Below are 23,731 nucleotides of genomic sequence, written 5' to 3' on the forward strand. Positions count from 1 at the left end.
AAACTTTTAAGCCATTGAAAACTAAAAGTGAAAAATGAACAAGTTTCAAATGACCAGCTGTGAAACCCAAAAATAAAATTAAAAGAATGGCCCTCTTTTGCCATTTTGGTTCTAAGTGCTGGCTAAACTTGAAACTGGGAGTGTTTCAGATTCAACTCTCAGACCCCCCCATACGCATTCTGTGTCCAAAAATATTGGCGATTCCAAATCGGGCTGCAGAAACCTAAGGGTGGGGCTTAATGTGCCCAAAACCCTGCAGCTCCGATCGGAGCCTCCAACTGCCCGTGTGCAGAAAAAAAGCATAGAATGCGGCTCCCCTGCCACATCCTTCCCTGGCCTCCACTTGGCACCCACATGCATTACCCCACCCCCCACAACATTACTGACTCCCTTATCCATACTCCCCCGCCACCCACCGATCGCGGGCCCCTCCCCCTTTCCCCCACCACTCTCAGGGAAGGTGGCAGCAGTCAACCCCTTCTCCCCCCACCTCCCACTGACCTCAGGCAGAGTGGCAGCAGACCCCCCTTCCTCCATCCCACTGATCTCAGGCAGAGAGATCCACCCTCCCGTCTCCACCCTACAGATTTCAAGCAGGGTGATCTCCCTCACCCCCACCCGGACCGTCCTGCACAAGGCCCCCATCTCCTCCGGACTCTGATGGCTGTGTGACACTCCCTCTCTCTCCCCTGTCCCTAATCATTGAGGCGCTGACTCACCACCAACACCGCACCCCCCCCCCAACATTTCACCCCCAGCTCCCCATCAGCACACCTTTCTCTCAAAAGTAAACTGCATGTAATTTGCTGGAATTCTCTGCCAAACTGCCTGCAGCTGTTCTACACTAAAGAGGGCAGCTCCATAAATGGGCAGACAAGCAGTACAGGACAATGTGCGCCCAACCAATCCCCCATTTTTCTGAGGTCGATCTGGGCAGGCTACTGGATGCAGCAGAAGTGAGGCAGACACCCTCTTCCCCCATTAGGAGGACGCAGATCCAGGGCCTCTGATGATAATGCAGCCTGAGAGGGAGCTGCTGCCTCGATCAGTGCCAGGGCACTGGCACAACCCCGCCCCCCCAGGCCCAGAAGCAATGCCAAAAAAAAGTCAATGACCTCATCTGTGCAGCAAGAGTGAGTGCTGAACCCTATCTTGCATCTTCCTCCAAATTTCCCCAGATCCTCTCATTCCCAGCATCCTGCATGTTTCCAGATCCTGACCCCCAAGCAGCTCTTTCCAATATCCCCCCAGAGCCCCACTGCACTTGCCCTCCAAGGGCCACCACCTGATACTCTGCAGGAGTCACGCCACCATTTCTTTCATTTTTGGAGTTTAATGCAGAGAAATGTGAGGTAATTCACTTTGGTAGGAATAACAGATGTGTTGAGTATAGGGCTAACGGGAAGACTTTGAATAGCGTGGAGGAGCAGAGGGATCTAGGTGTATGTGTACATAGATCCCTGAAAGTTGGGAATCAAGTAGATAAGGTTGTTAAGAAGGCATACAGTGTTTTGGCGTTTATTGGTAGGGGGATTGAATTTAGGAGTCGTAGCGTTATGTTGCAACTGTACACAACTCTGGTGCGGCCGCACTTGGAGTATTGTGTGCAGTTCTGGTCCCCACATTACAGGAAGGATGTGGAGGCTTTGGAGAGGGTGCAGAGGAGGTTTACCAGGATGTTGCCTGGTATGGAGGGGAGATCCTATGAGGAGAGGCTGAGGGATTTGGGGTTGTTTTCGCTGGAAAGAAGGCGGCTAAGAGGGGATCTTATTGAAACATATAAGATGATTAGAGGTTTAGATAGGGTGGATAGTGATAGCCTTTTTCCTCTGATGGAAAAATCTAGCACGAGGGGGCATGGCTTTAAACTAAGGGGGGGTAGTTATAGGACAGATGTCAGGGGTAGGTTCTTTACCCAGAGGGTGGTGAGGGATTGGAATGCCCTGCCTGCTGCGGTTGTAAATGCGCCTAGTTTGGGGGCGTTTAAGAGGTCTGTGGATAGGTTTATGGACGAAAAGGGATTGGTTTAGGTTAGTGGGTCATTGTTGTTGTTTTTTTTTTAACTGGTCGGCGCAACATCGTGGGCCGAAGGGCCTGTTCTGCGCTGTAATGTTCTATGTTCTATGTTTTATGTTCATGGCTCCTTCTGCCTCCACAGGGGAAGACTGACCAATAGATCTGTGAGAGGACAAAGACACAGGATGGTGAGCCAGACTTCTGGGTTGAGGAGTGGGCGCTGGAGCTCTCAAAGGAAGGGGAGATGTGGGTCGTCAGTGACAGCACAGTCGGGCTGCCGTCAAGACATGAGCACCTGTCATTCCTCCACTCGTTTTGAGGCAACTTCTCGGGGGCATGAGTGTTGGATGTGAGGGGCAAGGTTTAAAGGAGATGTACAAGGCATGTTTATTTGCAAGGAGAGGGTAGTGGGTGCCTGGAATTCGCTGCCATGGAGGTCACAGGGGCAGATACGATAGTGACATTAAAGGGACATCTTTACAGTTAAGTTTGGGATGGGAATCAAGGCATACGATCTCTGGCAGGGTAGAGGGTTACACCTGGTCACTACAGGCTTGGTGGGCTGAAGGGTCTGTTCCTGCGATATAATTTTCTTGGTGCTTTGTACTGTGTTCAATGGAGAAATGTGGATCACGTGTTTTGCAATCCAGATTCGTCTCCCTCTCTTGCATTTAACCTTGTGTCCGGTTTCCTCCCACACCCCAAAGATGTGCTCTTAGGCTGATTGGTGTAACAAATTGTCCCTAAATTAGTCTCCCCTCAATCTGGTTTCCAATGTGGAGTGCCATAAGCGTAGACAAAGGTCATGGATGGAAGAGGGAACTCACAATGTTAAAATGGCGGTGCGGGCTCGTTGGGCCGAAGGGCCTGTTTCCCGTGCTGTTTTGTTCTTTGTTCATTGTGAATCTTGAATGGTGTATAGTCTGGATACATAGATAATGCGGGAGGCAAAGTTGTTGGTAAACTTTACGTTCTGTTGAACATTACACTAGTTATGTACAGTATAGACTTAGCATGAGGCTCTACATAGAGCTATCTCTTAGCATACTCCATTTTCCTGTGATCACTGATGATCTAGAATATATATTTACATATTTAACATTAAGAACACCCAGCCACAAACAGTTCATGATTTAAAAAATTTATTTATTAGTCACAATTCAACTTAACCTTCACACTGCAATGAAGTCACTGTGAAAATCCCCTAGTCACCACACACTTCAGCACCTGTTTGGGTACACTGAGGGAAAATTTAGCATAGCCAATGCACCTAACTGCACACCTTTGGACTGTGGGAGGAAACCAGAGCAGCCGGAGGAAGCCCATGCAGACACAGGGAGAATATGCATACTCCACACAGGCAGTGACCCAAACCGGGAATCAACCCCAGGTCCCTGGCACTGTGAGGCAGCAGTGCTAACCACTGTGCTACCGTGCCATCCCTCATTGGATATCACTGGAAGATGGCAGCGGGTTGCATTTTTATAAAATGTTGGCCAGAATTCTCCGGCCGTTCACATCGCTACTGCCAGAGAGGATGGAGAATTTGGCGCTCCTCCAAATCTCCGTTCACTGCAGCAGGATGGGAGAATCCTAGCTGCGAGTGAAGTCCGAGAGCCCGGCCCATTGTGTTAATGAGAAAAACACCATTAATGGGCATTGTGCAAGAGGTCAGAGTAGGTCAGGCACTTCATATAGCATAAGAAAAAAGATCCACATTATTTCAAATCAATTTTCGATCAAATTTACTCTGTTTATTTATAAATAAGAAAGATTTGTGCAGAAACAAAAGAAATACCATTTTCATACTGGGTGGAATTTATGCGCACAATCCTGAAAGTAATCGCACTAAAACTAGCACAGCAAAGCTCAGATAGTATCACTGAATTATTTGATGTAACTGAATGCTTTACCATGTAGCTGGAATCTACCACCTAACTATTTTTTAAAATATTATTCCCATTTGCTGCAGTAAAAGGCTAGTTTTGATTCCAATTAACAATCTTTACGCCACCCACTTACCTGCAATTTTCACAGTGATTTTGAAAAGTTCACCTATTATATCATGCCCAGTGCACTGTCAAGCACTGCTTGGTAATGCTATTGAAGTTGGAAATGTCATCTTTTTGCGATTAAATCTAGATCACACAGTCATATACTTGTCCTTATGAAAAATAACTGTCAGTGGCATTGTCAAAAAAAAGGAGAGGAAAGTGAGGTTTATTGATAGTTTATACAGAGTCTGTCTGGAGCCTGAAGTGAGAATTTGGTTTTCAGGCCTTTGATTTTCACGGTTTTAACTTTGAAATACAAACTGTTCTTTCAGTTCTCTGGATTTACAGCAGTCTCGTACCTTCCACTGTTAACTGGGAAAGCATCATAATATGTTTCAAATTATTTAAAGAGCTATTTTAGCTGTATTTTATCCAATCATTTGTGCTGTATTAATCATTTAAGTCCTTAGGCACAGAAATCCACTGAAGCCACATCCATCTTGCGGACATAAAACAAGCTCAAAAGAATCCACTAATCAGTGGCAGTCTAGGTGTGTGGAAGTGCGCTGCCTGCCATATTAATGCTGTCATCGAAAGAGATAATCAGAATCTATGCTTGAAAGTACAGCTAAGGGAATTATCGTAGAATTCCTATATTGGGCGGCACGGTGGCACAGTGGTTAGCACTGCTGCCTCATAGTGCCAGGGACCCAGGTTCAATTCCTGGCTTGGGTCACTGTTTGTGTGGAGTTTGCACGTTCTCCACTGTCTGTCTGAGTTTCCTCCCACAGTCCAAAAGATGCATTGGTTAGGTGCATTGACCTGAACAGATGCCGGAGCCTGGCAACTAGGGGAACTTCACAGTAACTTAATTGCAGTGTTAATATAAGCCTTACTTCTAACCAATAAAATTAACTTTTAACTACAGTGTCAAAGGAGGTTATTTGGCCCATCAAGTCTGTTTCCGACAGTAAATCTTTCATCGGCATACCCTATTCCTGTAACCTCATGCATTTACCACGCTAAGCTACACGTCTTGCCACACCGAGGGGTAACTTAGCATGGCCCATCCGCCTAACTCCTCTTTGGAGTGTGGGAGGAAACTGGGGCACCTGAAGGAAACCCATCCCTGCAAAGGGAAGAGCGTGCAAATTGCACACAAACAGTGACCTGAGGCTGGATTTGAACTTGGGTCCCTGGCGCTGTGAGGCAGCAGTGATAACCACTGTACCACTGACATAGTAGGTTGATGCCCCCTTTACCTACCCGAGAGCTGCTGTCTGCAGCGGAACAGCACAAAATTATACCTACTGGTGAGCTGCCTGATGACATCCAGTAGGTGCCTGCAGCTCACCGATCCTATGTTAAAGGAGCCCAAAACTAGGTCCCTGCACCCAGTTTGTAAGCTGCTGTGAATTAATTTCCAATACCTTGATGGCTTAGTGCTGCGTTATGCCATTTAAGTGTTTTCCATGAGACTTCTCAGCTTTTTTCTGATATTGTCTTTTCGTCTGCTGACAGTGGAAATAGCTTCAGTAGATCACCTGAAAATGACCTGATTGGGAGAGTATAGAATACATGATTTATAAGAGTTTTATGGTCATTAATGTCTCACTGTTACTAAATTACAATGAGATGGGAAGGTCGTCGATCTTCTTGGAAGGAACAGCCACAACATCTATGCAGACAGCCCCCATACAGTGGTATTTCAGTAACCTTACACAGCACTCAACAGATCAATAATTAAACAGGTAGTGTCACCAGAACAAATGGATGAAAAGAAATGTGATTCAGTGCAACATCCTCGGTGCATAATGAATCTCTTATGGCATCATTGGAAGATATTGTTATGGATATATTCTACCTTGCTCACTATAGGTTTCACTCTGATGGGTAAGTTCCAATTTATGCCTTCGAGAATAGTCTTGGTATCTAGGTATGCTTTCAATAATGTTATTCTGTGAAATGTTAGTGATATTAATCATTTTATCAGTTCAAATTAATCTCAGTTTCATAGGTTCGTGCCCTGCAATAAACGATAAAGTATCATAACTTTGAATATTATTTTAAATTTAAATCAAAAGCAATTTTTTTAACAATGAATGAGCAAGCAAGTAGCTAACAATGATATCATATGTTTAGCTATTATCAAATATATTATAGAATTGCACTGAATATATAACACAGAAAATTGCTAGTCGATGCCGGTGTTAATGGTTTATATGATTGCAACCTTCCATTTTACTTCATCTCATCTTATCAAGTTATCCAGCTGTTCCCGTTTCCTGCATATGTTTATCTAGCTTCCCCTTACATACATCCATGCTACTTTCCTCAACCACCCCCTATTCCAGTGTGTTCCACATTCTCACAGCTTTGTTGAGTCACTCCTTCCATTTAACTCCATGATGGAAATCAATGCAAGGTTGTAATTGTAATGCCGAGCTGTCCTTTTGCAGCCTCCTTTCGTAGAGAGAATATTCTTTTGATTTAATTTGTTATTATTGCTGCAGCTGTGAAACATTCCCTTGAGGAGTCTAAACCAATCTGAAGATTTGATAAGTTACAACTCCTTAAATATCCTGAGATAAATCACATTCGCCCGTGACAATTCACTAATACTGGCTCTCCCCTCAAAGTTTGCAGACAACTTAATGAGACTTGAAAGTTTTGCATGGAGTTAAGCTTGGCGCACAATTCTGACTGTAGTTGTAGAGGTGGAAGCTAGGGCAAGGCAGGACTGTGCAGGGTTCTGGAGCAGTTTGGAGATTAAATCTCCTCGATCCAAATATTCCATTTGAGATATATTAGCTCCAGAGTGTACTGTGTCAGAAATTTAACAGGACACGCTGCTCGTACTTCTTGTGGCGAATGTGCAAATGTGAGTGACCACATTTGAAGGATTAGTTATAGGGATTTGATTATGCCAAGCTCATTAATGAGTGTACGGTGGCACAATGATTAGCACTACTGCCTCAAAGCACCAGGGAGCCAGATTCAATTCCTGGCTTGGGTCACGGTCTGTACGGAGTCTGCACATTCTCTCCATATCTGTGTGGGTTTCCTCCGGATGCTCCAGTTTCCTTCCACAGTTCGAAAGATGTGCTGGTTAGGTGCAATGACCATGCTAAATTCTCCCTACGTGTACCCAAATAGGCACTGGAGTGTAACGACTAGGGGATTTTCACAGTAACTTCATTGCAGTGTTAATGTAAACCTACTTGTGACACTAATGAACAAACTTTAAACTTTAAAAATGAATGGCGAAGTGTTGTATGCGTATGCACATTCTGAAAACGGTTAAAATATTGGAATCGATCACAAAACAAGTTGGGTGTTCATCTGACACAGAAGTTAAACACTTTGCACATCAAAATAAGGGAGCCTAGCACCTGTCTGATGTTTCCTGTATGCTTTGATGATGAATTTTGATCATGGTCTAAAGACTAGCATTAGCATGCCAATTTGAACATGCAAAGAAGCAAATACCTGTGTACTCAAACAAGTGCCAGAGTGTGGTGACTCAGGGATTTTCATAGTAGCTTCATTTCAGTGTTAATGTAAGCCAATTTATGACACTAAGAATAAATAAACTTAAATTGAAACCCTCTAGTTGCCACACTTTGGCACCTGTTTAGATACACTGAGGGAGAATTTAGCATGGCCAATGTACCTAAACAGCACATCTTTCAGACTGTGGGGAGGAAGCTGGAGTACCCGGAGGAAACCCACACAGACACAGGAGGAATGTGCAGACTCTGAACAGACAGTAATCCATGCTGGGAATTGAACTCAGGTTCCTGGCACTAAGAGGCAGCAGTACTAACCACTGCAGTGCCCTAAAGCTTTTATTTCCTAGAGATAGCAAAAATGAGATTTTGTGACATGAAATCTGTCCAGCCAACCCTAATTTTTCATCAATAAAATTAGTTTGCTCATATCTCTTATTTTCTTCCCTTTGGGAAATAAGTGCTGGAAAGGATTAGCAGGCTGATTATCAACTTGTTGAATTCTGCAATGAACATTCTTTTGATGACAATTCTTGGAGTTGAACTTAGTGTTAGCGTCATAGAGATTTACAGCATGGAAACAGGCCCTTTAGCCCAACTTTTCCATGCCGCCTTTTTTAAAAAAAATGCTAAACTAATCCCAATTGCCCACATTTAGCCTATATCCCTCTGTACCCATCGTACCCATGTAACTGTCAAAATGCTTTTTAAAAAACAAAATTGTACCCACCTCTACTACTACCTCTGGCAGCTTGTTCCAGAAACTCACCACCCTTTGTGTGAAAAAATTGCCCCTCTGGACACCTTTGTATCTCTCCCCTCTCACCTTTAGTTTTAGACTCTAGTTTTAGACTCCCCTACTCCCCTACCTTTGGAAAAAGATATTGACTATCTAGCTGATCTGTGCCCCTCATTATTTTATAGACCTCTATAAGATCACCCCTCAGCCTCCTATGCTCCAGAGAAAAAAGTCCCAGTCTATCCAGCCTCTTCTTATAACTCAATCCATCAAGTCCCAGTAGCATCCCAGTAAATCTTTTAGGCATTCTTTCTAGTTTAATAATATCTTTTCAATAATAGGGTGACCAGAATTGCACACAGTATTCCAAGTGTGGCCTTACCAATGTCTTTTACAACTTCAACAATACATTCCAACTCCTGTATTCAACGTTCTGACTAATGAAACTAAGTATGCTGAATGCCTTCTTCACCACTCTGTCCACTTGTGACTCCACTTTCAAGGAGCTATGAACATGTACCCCTAGATCTTTTTGTTCTGTAACTCTCCTCAACTCCTTACCATTAGCTGAGTAAGCCCTGTCCTGGTTTAATCTACAAAAAAAATCACCTTGCATTTGTCCAAATTAAATTCCATCTGCCATTCATCAGCCCACTGGCCCAATTGATCAAGATCCTGTTGTAATTGGAGATAACTTTCTTCACTGTCCACTATGCCACCAATCTTAGTGTCATCTGCAAACTTACTAACCATGCCTCCTACATTCTCATCCAAATCATTACTATAAATGACAAATAACTTCAACCTAGAACTTCTGGCTTTGAGTTACAGGCACTTCCTACTAAGTCATAGGACCTCCCTGTGGCAGCATTGAGCTCCAATTTTTCTTTCACTGTATCCCATCCATCTCCAGAGCCTCTAGCAGAGACACATCCTTTTAGACTCTTCCAGTTTTCTATCAGTGGCAGTGATGGCTGTCTTGACCTCCTGCTGCAACCTCTGACATTCACTTTGACAGAATATTGAAATGGGTGGTGTCCATATTGAAGTAAAAGCCTGGCGTGGAGAGAGGGGAACAGGTACTTGGTCTCTGCTGACTTTAGTTACAAAGTGCTGGTACACTGAGAGCCTTAGCATGATCTCAGAATTGAATAACAGAGAAGTGAAGAATGATAGATAGCCTCGAGCTTCATTCAATTATCTCCAGGGATCAGGAAGTGTTAAAATTCCTTTTCTCCTGGGTCAGCAAAAAAGAATTTCCCTGGCATTGCTGTTTTCTCGAATGTTATCATTTGAGACTAGAAATGGTGTTGGCAATATTAATGAGAAAATATGAAAACCTTTGTACAACTTTAATTTCTGATACTTCGTTAGAGCCATTAACCTGTTTAAAACAAAATATGTTAGCATCCCTGCTAGAATTACATCTGGAAGAATGTCACATTTATTTCTTAGCCTTCACCCAGCAATATCATCAACCCTACTTTCTATGTTTTAGATTGTGTTCTCTCCTCACTTCTCTTCATCAATGTAAGCCTCAGCAGAAACTGTTTCATTGAATACATTGTACATTACTACTCAACAGTATCAAACTGTGACAATATGTGTTTAAGTCCTGCTTTACGTACTCAGCTGGGTACAGCAATTATTCCATAAAGGCTTTGAGTGATTTACATTTAGGGAGATGCACTGCCCAGTATCTGTCAATGTGATGGCGTAACACAAGGTTGGAACAATGGGTTCTCCTTGTCATTTCAACTTGATACATTGGGCTGGAAATTCATCAGGATTCCACTCATGTCCTAGGAAATAGTGGCGTTCTGGTTTTGGCAGGTATAACGATGCACTTTCACAAGAGCAGCAGTATGTTTGCTGTGTGTTCAGGAATGCCTTGCGGGGGTGCCTCCCTCTGCTGCTTGACAGTGGCAGGGGGGCTGACTCCTTGCCCCTACACCCGTCGGAGTCCAAGGCACCAGGTCCACGCTTGTCAGGATCTGCACCAAATCCCACCCAGTGCACTTACCACAGGGTAAATCATGGGAAGGCACTAAATTGGGCTACCTGCCTGATAACGACATTTAAATGACCAATTCAGGTTATTAACCAGGTCAGATGTGGGGTGGTGGGCAGGGTGAATCACAGTGTGCTTGACACCCAGCCAAAATCCCATTTTTTGCCTAATATCCTACTGAATGGGCCATCGTGATTCCTGCCAAGGGCTAGTGGCCCCAGAATTTTCCCCCTTTTAATTTTACAGCACAGAAAGGGGCCTATCGGCCCACTGTGTCTGCGCTGGTGATGAAACATCTCTCTATTCTAATCCCATTCTCCAACATTGTGTCCATAGTCTTGCATACTATGGCACTTGAAGTTCTCATCCAAATGCTTTTTAAATGTTGTGTGAATTCCTACCTCTACCACTCTTTCAGGCTGTGAGTTCCAGGCTCCCACCATTCTAACTAGGATGGCCCTGGAAATATATGCAAGTGTGGTGCACAAGCAGTTAGAGCAGGTTAATGGTATGTCATTGGAGTCACACCAAACTGGCATCCTCAAGTAAAAAGTGGGGCCTTTTTTTGGGGGGATTTTGACTTTAGATGGTAGCATCAAATGAGTGACATTGATTCATCTGTTAGTGAGATCATTGATTTGGTTTAATTTGATATATTATTGTCACCTATCGGTATACAATGAAAAGCATTGTTTCTTGCATGTTACACAAAGCATACCATTCATAGAGAAAGAAAGGAGAGAGTGCAAAATGTAGTGTTACAGTCATTGCTAAGGTGTAGCGAAAGATGAACTTAGTGCGAGGTAGGTCCATTCAAAAATCTGATAGCAACAGGGTCGAATCTGTTCTTGAGTTGGTAGGTATGTGACCTCAAATTTTGTATCTTTTTAATTTTAGTTTCCACTGAAGTCACTGGGAATTAAAATAAAGAGAAGGCTATACTATGTTAAGGTACACTATATGACTAAGTTGATGGTGCTCATTTTTCACTATCACCCAAAACCAAAGTGCCCTCATCGATCCTGGAAACTATTACTGAGCAAGTGTTCAAGTTAATTCAATATGAAATGACATCCATAAAAAATATAATTGAATTAGACAAGAAAACTGATATCTTTATCAGCTAGCTTGCTAATCACTTGTAGCCTTTCATCATGCAAGTATAGATGTACTTTTGTATATAGTTTCACATCCATAGGCATTCACGTATTTATAATATCCACAAGGATGAAATGTCTTGTCCAGCCGCAAGGAAAATATATGTTCCCGTTTTGAATAATTCATCAGAATAAGGTGTTGAATAAGTTATAAAAAAGTCATAAAATATTTTTATTAAAAATATTTTCTGCTGACGTTAATCTTGCTCCTGGCATCATAAGCGAAGCAAATGTATTTTAGCAAAGAAGGTGGCAACAAAAATAAAATCATCGGAAGAAGCACTCCATCCTATCACCAGCCTGAGGAAGGAAAAGACAACGGGAAATTTTCATCTCAGATATTCACAGCCATAAATAACACATGACTTACAGAACAAGTCGCAAGAACAGTCAAGAACGGTGGCACTGACAGCATAAACTCCACATGCTTGGGTCTAAAATGTCAAAGTGACAAGTAATAACGTTTAGACATGGCATATTTTTCTTATAGTTTGCTGCAGTATGACAAAGGAATGAAATCCCATTAAAGAGTTAGAACAAACACAAGCTGTTATCCAAGGAACAGTATGTTTGAATAGTGCCTTCTATTTTTGAGATCCTTTTGCAGCAGTATGTAGCCTGGCAGAAAAAAGAAATTAAATTAACACCTTCCCAGAGTCCAAAATTTATAAAATTACTATTTCATTATTTAGAAATTTTGCCCTCATGCAATTCAGTCATCTTAAGTACGCAACCAAAAATAATAATATGTGCAACGGAGAGATCTTTTTTGGCTTAGAATCCCTACAGTGCAGAAAGAGGCCATTCAGCCCATTGAGTCTATACCAACCCTTTGAAAGAGCATTCGACTGAGGCCCAACCCCCAGTCCTATCCCTGTAACCCCACGTAATCTAATCTGCACATTTTTTGGACACTAAGAGGCAATTTAGCATGGTCAATTAATCTAACCTGCACATCTTTGGAGTGTAGGAGGATACCTGAACACCCGGAGAAACACCCTCCCGCCCCTTTCCCCCGGACATGGGGAGAACACGCAATCTCTATACAGTCACTCAAGGCCAAAATCAAACCCAGGTTCCTGGTGCTGTGAGGAAGCAGTATTGACCACTCTGCCACCATGCCACCCTGCTACTCCACCTATTACGTATAGATATTTTAAGCAAATTTTAAGCAACAACATTATTTGGGCAAAAAAGGTTTTCAACAGAAAGCTGAGAAAGGATATAATCCCACCATTATGTGGTACCTTCCTGCTGCATCACCACTTTGAGACCAAATCGGCCACATGAATTCCTTGAGCCACTTTGGATTTAAACATTGTCACACCAAAAGAATTTGGATTCTCCCGCAAATGTCATGCAATCAAAATGTAATATTCATAATTTGTATTGAAATATTGAAAGAGTGAATGTACTCTTTTGTAAAGTATGTGGGAATATACATTGCAGAGAAAGTAAGGTGGATGCACACCTTTCAAAAAATATGTTTAAGACATTATTTTGAGAATTCAATTTGAAGAAACCTGCTATTTTAAGCTTATTATAATATTGGCACAACATGGAATGGCTAGATTCCAGGAGTAACAGAATACAGAATTGACCTAATTGAATGAACAGTTAAGGGATTAAATTTCAACGGTGAAAACAGGGATCATTCATCGGTTGTTTTATGTGTACAATGTACGCTGTGTGTGCAATGTATGTCCAGTATACGTCTCAACTGATTCTCAGTTCCAACCTCTGCCCTAACCTCTACCATCTGGAAGGACAAAAGCAGCAGAGGCATGGAAACAACAGTGCATGTAAGTTCCCCTCTGAGACACATGCTATTCTGACTTGGAACTGTCACTGTTCTTTCACTGCGCTGGGTCAAAATCCTAGAACTCCCTCCACATGGGGTGGAGTGGTTCAAGAAGGCAGCTCGCCACCGCCCTCTTAAGAGCAAATAGGGATGGGCAATATAACTGCTGCCTGGCCAGTGATGACAGCGTCCTGTGAAAGAATAAAAATAAATAACACTGCCCATGTTAAAGCACATTGTTTCACTCTGGACATAGAAAAAGTTGGTGATAGACAGTATAATCCACATGTTGTATCGAGTGCCTTGGTCATCTGACATTTCACATGACATCTGCCTATTTATTTAAAGTGAGAAGTCTGACCACACCAGGTTTAAGTCCAACCGATTTATTTGATAGTAAACGCACAAGCTTTCAAGGTTTGCCTCTTTGTCAGGTGAATGGAGAGTACTGGCCTCAGACAGAGCACGTAACAGCACAGACAGTTTACAGATTACTGATGACCCCAGTCCAACGCCAGCATCTCCACATCATATTTATTTAAAGCTCAGAGAGAAATAACTTCTACCCAAATTCTGCAATTTTACGTAAGAAGCCTCAAAGTCAGTAAAAATGCTGGGTTCTAAGTCGAACTAAGTGTAAACCAATATATTGTTGTGAAAGGTTACTTGAGTTTAAACCTGAATCATTTCAATCTAAGGGCATAACAGTAAAGTAAATCATCACGGGCTGATAAGGGTGATTCTGTAATCAAGCTCTCCTCACAAAAAGTGGAACTCACAGAAAACATTTTGCAAGTTATGGTGCTGCGACATCCACATTTTACTCAGCCTGTGAAATCATCAAACCTCCTTAGAGTGAATGTAAAAATATAGCCAGTTCAGAGGCTGGACAAACCAGGGTTGTTCTCTCTGGAGCGGCTGAGGCTGAGGGGAGACCTAATAGGTGTCTGTAAAATTGTGAGGCATTGATAGGTTTGACACAGAGGGCCAGATTTTACCAATTGGAGGCTAAGGGCCGGATCCGGATGTAAAACTGCATGCGCAGTTCGAAAAAAAACTGAAACAGCGCGCCCGGTTGCGAAAGACAAAAACAGAGAGAGCCGGGGTGGGGGCGGGGGATAATGAGTCACGATCGGACCCCCCTGGGAAGCAGGCCCCCCCCCCGCGGGAGGCAGACCCCACCCCCCATTAAACCACCTCCCCAAGGAGGGGGGCGGGCTTAGATGGATCTCTGGTTGGGGGCGGGGGGGGGCGTTGGGTGGTAGAGATTCTCCCAAGTTCATCTTCCCCCCCAATCCTCCACCAGAGATCCATCTGAGCCGGCCCCCCTCCTCCGGCAGAGGCCAGTGGAAGGCCAAGAAGGTGTTGCAGGCTGTCCAACGAGGACTTTAACCTGGTGTTGTGAGACTTCTTACTGTGTTGACCCCAGTCCAACGCCAGCATCCCCACATCAACGAGTGCAGGACAGAAGGATGGTGGGGGGAAAGCAGCAATCCAGGTAGGCTGGGGTGTTCTCTGCCAAGGGGGGGGGGGGCCTGCCCCCCGGGTGGGGGGAGTCTGACCGTTGCAGGGGAGGGGGGGGTGGTATCTGTCTCCCAGAGGGGGTGGATTGCGGGAGGGCACGGGTCGGCCAGCGTGGTTAGCAGGGGGTCTGTGAGGGGTGTTTGAGGAGGATGGGGTTCGGAGGTTCCCCTGCAGAATAGGAATCCGTTTCGGATTTTTGTTCTGCAGGTTGATAACAGCGCGGATCCAGAACGTATCCGAAGACGGTAAAGTGGGGTTTGGCGGTAGAGTTGGGCACACAGTTCATTAAGTCGATTTAAGTGCATGCTAATGCATTTAAATTGTCAGGCTGCCCGATTGGGGCATGGACCAGGTCCACACCCAAATCGGGTTCGGTAAAGGTGCGATCTGCTCGGTTTCGGGTGCAGATCGCGTAACAGGCCCGACGCTCGAATTTACTGCGATTTTGCGCCCAAAAACGGACGTGAATTTTTGGTAAAATTGGGCCCAGAGTCTTTTTCCCAGAGTTGAAATGTCTAATACTAGGGGGCATGCACTTCAGGTGAGAGGGGAAAGTTCAAAGGAGATGTGAGGGGCAAGCTTCTTATACAGAGAGGCGTCTGCAAAGCGCTGCCAGGGGTGGTAGTGCAGGCAGATACGCTTGAGGTGTTTTATGGGCTTTTAGATCAGCACATGAATGTGCAAGGAATAGAGGGATATGGATCAAGGGCAAGCAGAGAGGGTTAGTTTAATTTGGTGTCATGTTCAGCACAACATCATGGATCGAAAGATCTGTTTCTGTGCTGTACTGTTCAGTGTTCTATGTTCACACTAATTGGGATTAGGATGCCAATGCCCTTTTAAAATTTGAATTAAAGCCACATCAAACAGATGCAGAGTAGCATTTCTCTTTTTGCTCTGCTATCACAGTGCCCTGCTAGCGTGTCCCCGTTGTGCAAGCGCACTGTCTTTCTCATTGATCCGTCTTTAGCTTCTTGGCATTGTAACAAGCAATTTCTTTCATCTATGGTGCATTTCTAATTAAACAGTATTTTAAATCCAAAACCTGTTTCTCAAGATCCTGTTATTCAATAGGTGAGCAGCAATCCAATCTTTCGATCAAAACAAAAACTCAGTTTTGCTCCTTAAACAAGGATCTTGTTGATTAAATGACTCTGTCCCAAGAGAGGTTGCCGATTCATCCATACCCCTCACTTTCTGATGCATTGCGCGGAATAAGGACATACTGGCCAACCCTGGAGAAGCCAGCTTCATTACAAATCAGTGCATTTTTCTATAAGTGGTTTCAACAAAGCAGTAATGTAATAAGGCATTAAAATTAGATTATCTCATTAAAATTTAGAAAGCTTAAGAGGAGAAGATATTGACAGACAGAAATGCTTACAAAAAACTTTCCATCCATTTTTCCCTAAGAAGTAAATAAATGATAATATTGAATTACTTTACATTAATCCTCTCTAATAAGAAGTGCTATCATTGGAAATCCTTGGGCTTTATTTTCGGATATCAAAACCATTTTGGATAACCACTTCAGAATCTTCCCCTTAATATAACCTTGAGCTATGATTACTAGCATAGCGTCAAGGACCCGGGTTCAATTCTGGTCTTGGGTGACTGTCAGTGTGGAGTTTATACATTGTCCCCGTGTCTGCATGGGTTTCCTCCGCGTGCTCCGGTTTCCTCCCACGGTCCAAAGATGTGCAGGTTAGGTGGATTGGCCATGCTAAATTGTCCCTTAGTGTCTCAAGATGTGTCGGTTAGGGAGATGAGCTGTGGTAATTGCTTGGGGTTATGGTAAAGGGTGGTGGGGGATAGGTGGGCTTGGTAAGACGGTCTTTCAGACAGTCAATGCAGACTTGATGACCTCCTTGCAGGAATTCCATAGATTCGATGGTTCTTAATAGAAAAAAAATACTAAATTTGTTATAGCCCTTTAAATAAAACATCTTTACAATGTGTCCATCATAAACCAGATTGATAGAAAGAATTTGGTGGACTAATACAATGGGAGAGCATATCAGGAACTTGAATATAAATATCAATACATCTTAAATCTTGAGATTATCTGTATGAGTCCCTGGACATTTTAAAGATCTTGTGCTCAACATTAAAGAGTGGCATTGAATTGGAACATACTTTCAGTCTCCAGCATATAGCAGACAATCATCACACTAGTCTATTTATTTAAATGTGGTAATTAATTAAAATGACATGCACATGATTAGTATACATGCTAGTTCCTGTCTTTTTGCCAGGGATCTGCACTGTGTATTAATTTTGCCCATGTAAAATGGGTAATAGAAGACTGCATATTCTAGATGGACAGAAAGTCACAATTTAAAAGAGAGTGCTTGCAATTATCCAGTGTTTCATCATGTCTCTCAGAAGCACTAAAAGCACATCCAGTGAATTACTTTTTGAAGTGCAGTTATTGCTGCTATTTGAGTAAATGGACTAAAGTGGGACCATCCTTCTCATCGGCATCTCCCAAAATAAATGCATCAGCCATAAACATCATCTGATCCAAAATACACAAGCAGTCAGAATCTGTATCAAACATAGCACTTGGCATTTCGAAGCAGCACTTTTGAGGCTTTGTCAGATCAGAAAATGCCTCAAAATGATCAGCCCAGCAGGGGCTCAAAGACAGTTGTAGCCTACGGCACGGTGAACAAGCTTTTCTCACTGGCATGCCCTAAGCTTCACCCACAATCCAGTTGTACGCTATTCCAGTTACAGACTGCTCGGCCTACGCAACAAGTGTCCAGTTTGCTGTGACCCCAGATGTAATCTTCAACTTCTTTTAGGCCAATGCCCATCGCCAAGAGTAAGTGAGGTGACTTGTTCCTCAGAGACAAGGTTAGGTTGATTGGCCATGTTAAATTACTCCCTAGTGTCCCCAGATGTGTAGATTAGGGGGATTAGTAGGATAAAGACCTGAATCACGGGGATAGGGTCTGGGTGGGGATTATTGTCAGTGCAGGCTCAGTGGGCCAAATAGCTCTTTCTGTACTGTAGGGATTCTGTGACTTTATAATTCTATGACAGCAGAAGTCTGTCCTTTGAAATGATTTTCTAGCTTCTTTTGCTGGCTCATGAGATGGCCTGGCACTGCTTTGTGCCCTGTCTTCTCTCCATGTTTTTCTGCTCCTGTCAGTTCTTTTCAGCATCACCCGGAGAGAAGGTATTAGAGGCAGGTGGTATCATCGATCCAGTGACAGCATTTCACTCCCACCCACTCAAATAGTAATACTGGAACTGAAGTATGCACTCCCTCAGCATGGTGATTAGCACAGCTGCCTCTCAGGGCCAGGGATCTGGGTTTGAATCCCTACTTGGCTCGGGTCGCTGTCTGTGCGGAGTCTGCACATCCTCCCCGTGTCCATGTGGGTTTCCCCCGGGTTCCAATTTCCTCCCACAGCCTGAAAGATGTGCTGGTTAGTTTCATCGGCCATGCTCAATTTTCCCTTAATGTACCTGAACAGGTGCTGGAATGTGGTACTAGAGGATTTTCGCAATAACTTCATTGCATACAAATAAATTTAAACTAATGGGTGACACTAATAATCCTAAAACATGGCTCAAACCCAGAACATTGAAACAAGACAATTGGAAATTGGAACCCATGTGCATTTTTGCAACAGTCTGAGTAATCATGAGGTACTCTAACTCTGAGGAATGACCCTGATATTGTGATATACTCCCTGCCAGACTGCAATTCTGTTAAATGGCAATGTATTGCTGCATCAGTGAGCAGTTGACCATCAGACCTTGCTGTGGTAACAGCATTATACCCATTGCCAGATTAACCTTCCTTGATCCACGTTCCATTTTTGTACAACCTATCATTTAATTTGCTCCCTTGACAGCAGACATTGGCTTGATACCTAAAGAGGCTTATTTATTTTGACTCCCTGATCTCTTTCCTGTCAGTACATTTTTTCCATTAATCTTTTAATCCTTCTGCTTGTTTTATGGTTGTACTGTAAGTTGTGCCATGTTGCTATGACGCATGAGTGCCTGTGTGTTTCAGAGTGATTGACGGATAAGTATGAAGCAGGAGAAGAATTATCTTTCAGGTAAAAAACGTCCAGCTTCACCTTTACCACATCTCTGTGGACATCAGGACCAGCACTTTCTGAATGAGTTGTTGTGTGGCTTCGAGACTTAAATTCAATGATAAATGCCATTGATACAATCCCCTTCTCCCTGTTGTGTGCATCTTTTTCCTACAAGCAGATACAAATGATTGAAATGCGGATCGAGTATTCTTGGGGCCGATTGTATTGCAGTATTCAGATATTTTTGGATCTACCCAATGTAATGTTGATTTTGGGCTTCTTAAATTACAATAGCCCAAATGCATGGCCATAGTCTGCAAATATGCAATGATGTACATATACAGACTTCATTAAAAACACAAAAGGTAATTATTAATAAGAAAAATTGTAGAGGTGAGCAGCTTACATGTCTTCCCCAGTCACCTAGGGAGGATTTCACCCTCTGAGGTGGTAATGCACTCTGAGTCCCAATTAGTTCCCCAATCCAGGTGACCCTATTCTGCTGTGTTTATAGAATCATACAATCCCTACAGCGCAGAAGAGGCCATTCAGCCCATCGAGTCTGCACCAACTCTCTGACAGAGTATCTTACTCAGGCTCTCTTCCCTGCCCTATCACCATAACCCCACATGTTTACCTTGGCTAATCTACCTTACATACACATCTTGGGACACAAATGGGCAATTTAGTATGGCCAATCTATCTAATCTACACATCTTTGGACACTAAGGGGCAATTTAGTATGGCCAATCCACCTAACCTGCGCATCTTTGGACTGTGGGAGGAAGATGGAGCACACGGAAGAAATCCACGCTGACACAGGGTGGAATATACAAATTCTACATAGTCACCCAAGTTCAGAGTCGAATCCAGGTCCCTGGAGCTGTGAGGCAGCAATATTAACAACTGTGCCACCGGGCTGCTTTTAAAGGAACAGTCACCACAAGACACCACAAAATATTGGGTTATTCCTCCACTTGCCAACTCTCACACATCCTGTTTCTTACCTGTTAACACTTATTATACCTGCATTATATGACATTGCTTTATTAAAACATATTAAACGTCTAGCCATTCAAAAAAAATTTGGTTTTTGGATGTGCTCAGTTTCTGAGTGCATGGATATAGGATATTTGACCTGTACTTAAAATATTATGAACCCCAAATACCCTAAACCCACGTGCCTATTCTACATCTTGCATTGTGTGTGATTCAATGGTCATACAGCCTGCAGCCGGCTTTTGATGGGAGCGAGATTGTTGGACAATGGATGAGATTCTCAGGCCTTCCCTCAGTGTTTCTCTTTGCAGCGAGAGGCGACACGCTGTTCACTGATGGCAGGATCCTCCAGTCCTACCGCTGTCAATGGGAACTCCCATTGAGTTCACGCCACGCTATCAGGAGACCTGTGGTGGGGAGTGGGGAGTGGGTTCGACCAGAGAATCTCCCTGGTTTGAACAGCTGAAGAATTCTGGCTGTAGCTTTCCAAGATTTGCTTGATTGTTTACTTCAATGTCAGACAAAGGATACACCCTGTGGCAACGCGAATGGGTATGCAAAAATGTGCCAGGAGTAAATCTTTTCTGGCATTTTGCAAGCATCCTCAAGGTGCAGTGAGTTATGGTTTGTGTGCTTTGCTTTCAATAACTTTAACTTTAGCAATCAATTTTCCACTTGAAAGCATGCTCTCGGATTACCTTGATGAAGAAAGTTGACTCTCTCCATCACTTCCTGCCACGCAGTGCAGAGAGTTCCCCAGGGAAGGAGCCTGTCTTTCTCAGAGACAGTAGCCATCATTTTGAGTTTGAATGGTCTGCCTGGAAGTGTGGTGGAGGTAGCTTCAATTGATGATTAATTGAATCGAAACAATGTGCAGGGTTCTGGGTAAAGGCAGGGGAATGGCACTAAGTCACAGTGTTAGGAGAGCCGATGCAGACAAGATGGGCCAAAATGGCTTCCTTCTGTTCCTTTATCATTCTGTGATTCTTTGCTGTGCCCCTTGCAGCAACTTGATAGATTTGACAAGCTAAGACAATATTTCATCTCACTCTAGCATTTCCAACTTACTCGGACATCTCACTAAATGCTAAAATAAACCCTGGACGTTAGCTGGGCTGACTCGCTCTAGTTGGTGTCTGAACCTGAAACTGCAGTTCCTATCCACCTGCAAGACTTATCGTAACTGTGGCTCAGGCAGTACAGGGATCAAAGATTTCTTGCTAACACCAAGAAAAGATGAAAAATCTGCGAAAGTTAAGCGGAGCAAGGAGAATGTAAAATGTAAAGTATGATCACAGCCTCTGCCTACACACACCAATCAACAGAGATGAAAAGAAATTTGGAAGAACTTAAAATGGTCCCAGCAGTGAGCAATAATGGTCCCTTTAAATATCATGATGTGGAGATGCCAGTGTTGGACAGGGGTGGACAAGATGAAAGGCCACACAACACCAGGTTATAGTCCAGCAGGTTTATGTAAAAGCACAAGCTTAAAGAGCAATCTCCTTCATCAATTTCACTCTGAAAGCTTGTGATTTCAAACAAGCCTGTTGGACTATAACCTGGTGTCGTGTGACCTCTCACCTTTAAATATCAGCAGCTTAATTTGAGAGATGCAGTTGTAAGTTATTCGGCCTTAATCTGCCCTGGCAGCCGTTGCTTTATATTTTGCAATCATCCTAATATTCCAAATGTGGCCTCTCCTACAGCTTTGTTAGATGAGATTGCCACTTAGTGGTTTCTCTTGGTAAATCGCGAACAAACTTTGCATGGTGGTTCCAATAAATACATTGGAAATCAGATTAAAATGATTCAAGCTCGTTCCTTCCTCCAGTTTCACTCTCTGGTCATGAGATTTTCCAATTCAGTTCATCTAAAGGCTGTCAATAGTCAGACTGGCATCAACTACAAGAAAAACCCAGCTATCTATGTGCTGTGGGGAGAGAAGACGGGGGAATTTAATACGTGTGTGCAAATGGATTTCTACATTATGATCTGTCAGGATGGGAAAATGTGTGCTGCTATGAATTACAGTTGAAATTGATAATCAGGACAACCCACTGAAAATTAAGTTATTCTATATGCGCATTATAAATGGAAGCCATCAGTGTTGATTTAAGGGTATTGGTCTTCTGTTGAATTATGAGACTCTTTCATTAAGAAAATCTGCCATTAACTGCATTAGTGATTTCCAACCAGGCATATGCTATTTACTGTAACTCACTTAATGAGAACTGTTCAGTTAAAAGAATGTTGGGCTCGGGCGCCAATTAATTCCTCATTGTGTTTACTGAAGAAGAACAATTGGCTAAAGGGAGTGTTTCCCTGACCATTAAGAGACTCCACTGTCGCAAGAGGTAGCTATTTAAGTAAAGACCTTCAGGGAAGCAGCGAGGAACTGCCGCAAGAGCTGTGGGTTCAAATGTCAGGTCCCTTGATGAACGCAGCCCATGGAGACAGTAACATTGAAGAGAACTGGCAATGGCGCGATAGCAGATGAATAACATGATCGGGAGGAGAAAAAGGTTAGATTTTATTATATCTGATGGGGAAGTAAATTATTCATATAATAAAAATATCAGGAGGTGTCAAAACATTTGCTAGATGTTGGGAAAGCTTTGTATGGGCTACTGAACTTTCAAAAATGTGTTTGTACATAAATGATTGATGAGCGAAAGCATCACAATACAGACGTGGAAAGGTCAAAGCAGTAATATATTACAGCATAATAAAAGCTTCCTGCACAATCTGGTATACTAATTGTTTGCCTCTCTCACCTCTCCTGACATTAGCCCGACGACCATCAGCAGTGAGGCAACTGACTGAGGTCTATATTTGACAATCACGCTCCCGTTAAGATAGGTCAGGCCACAGAAAATAGGGAGAGAATACGGTCCACTGCCAGAACTACTGCCTAGTGAGATTGAGTTGGATAGATACACACTGTTGTCATAAATTATATATTAAATGCGGCAGAGTAATTGTTGTTCAAAATGGAAAAACATGAGTTGGATCCAATGTGCACACCCATCTTCACAGCTTATATATAGCCAGTAATGGAACCAAAGCTGCTCTTAATATGTATAGTTGAGGAATCTGTTCAACTTCCCTGCTCTTTATAATCAAGGACTCAACATAAATTGACAGCCAGATCCTAATGAGCAAAAGAAAATAAGACAAAAATTAGACTGGAGTAATGAGTCTGAATGAAATCACATTTGACTTTAATCACTAATTGTGTTTTTTTTTCTATACTTCTAATTATGTTGTAAAAAGCACACATGAAAAACAGAAATCTGCATTTAAAGTCAGGTAGCAGATATTTTTGAGCCTCTGTATTATAAAGAATATAAAATAAATATTTAATACAAGTTAAATACAGCAGAATCAGTCCAGAAACCGAAAGGTAGCACTGTGGGACAGTGGTTAGTGCCTTACAGTGCCTGGGACCTGGGTTCATTTCCCAGCTTTGGGTCACTTTCCTGTGGAGTCTGCACATCCTCCCTGTGTCTGCCTGGGTTTCCTCTGGGGGCTCTGGTTTCCTTCCACAGTCTGAAAGACGTGCTAGTCAGGTGCATTGGCCATGTTAAGTTCTCCCTCAGTGTACCTGGAGTGTGGCAACTAGGGGATTTTTACAGTAACTTCCTTGCAGTGTTAATGTAAGCCTACTCGTGACACTAATAAATAAATTTGTTTAATTTAATATTTTTAAGGTGGAGGTGAGTAGAACCTTATTAGGTAAGAGAATCAAAGAACATTGAGGGTAAATGGGAATGTGGAATTTGAAACACTAGCAGATTAGCCACGACCTTAATGAATGGCAAAGTGAGGCTTACTTCTGCTCATATTTCATATGAACTGTATTTTCTTCAACTGAAACCAGTTAAGCCTGACTCTGAGGAAAAATGTATGTCCCCCTG

The sequence above is a fragment of the Carcharhinus amblyrhynchos genome, chromosome 8 (genome assembly GCF_965287045.1).
Source record: "Carcharhinus amblyrhynchos chromosome 8, sCarAmb.v2.hapA, whole genome shotgun sequence".
Taxonomy (NCBI): domain Eukaryota; kingdom Metazoa; phylum Chordata; class Chondrichthyes; order Carcharhiniformes; family Carcharhinidae; genus Carcharhinus; species Carcharhinus amblyrhynchos.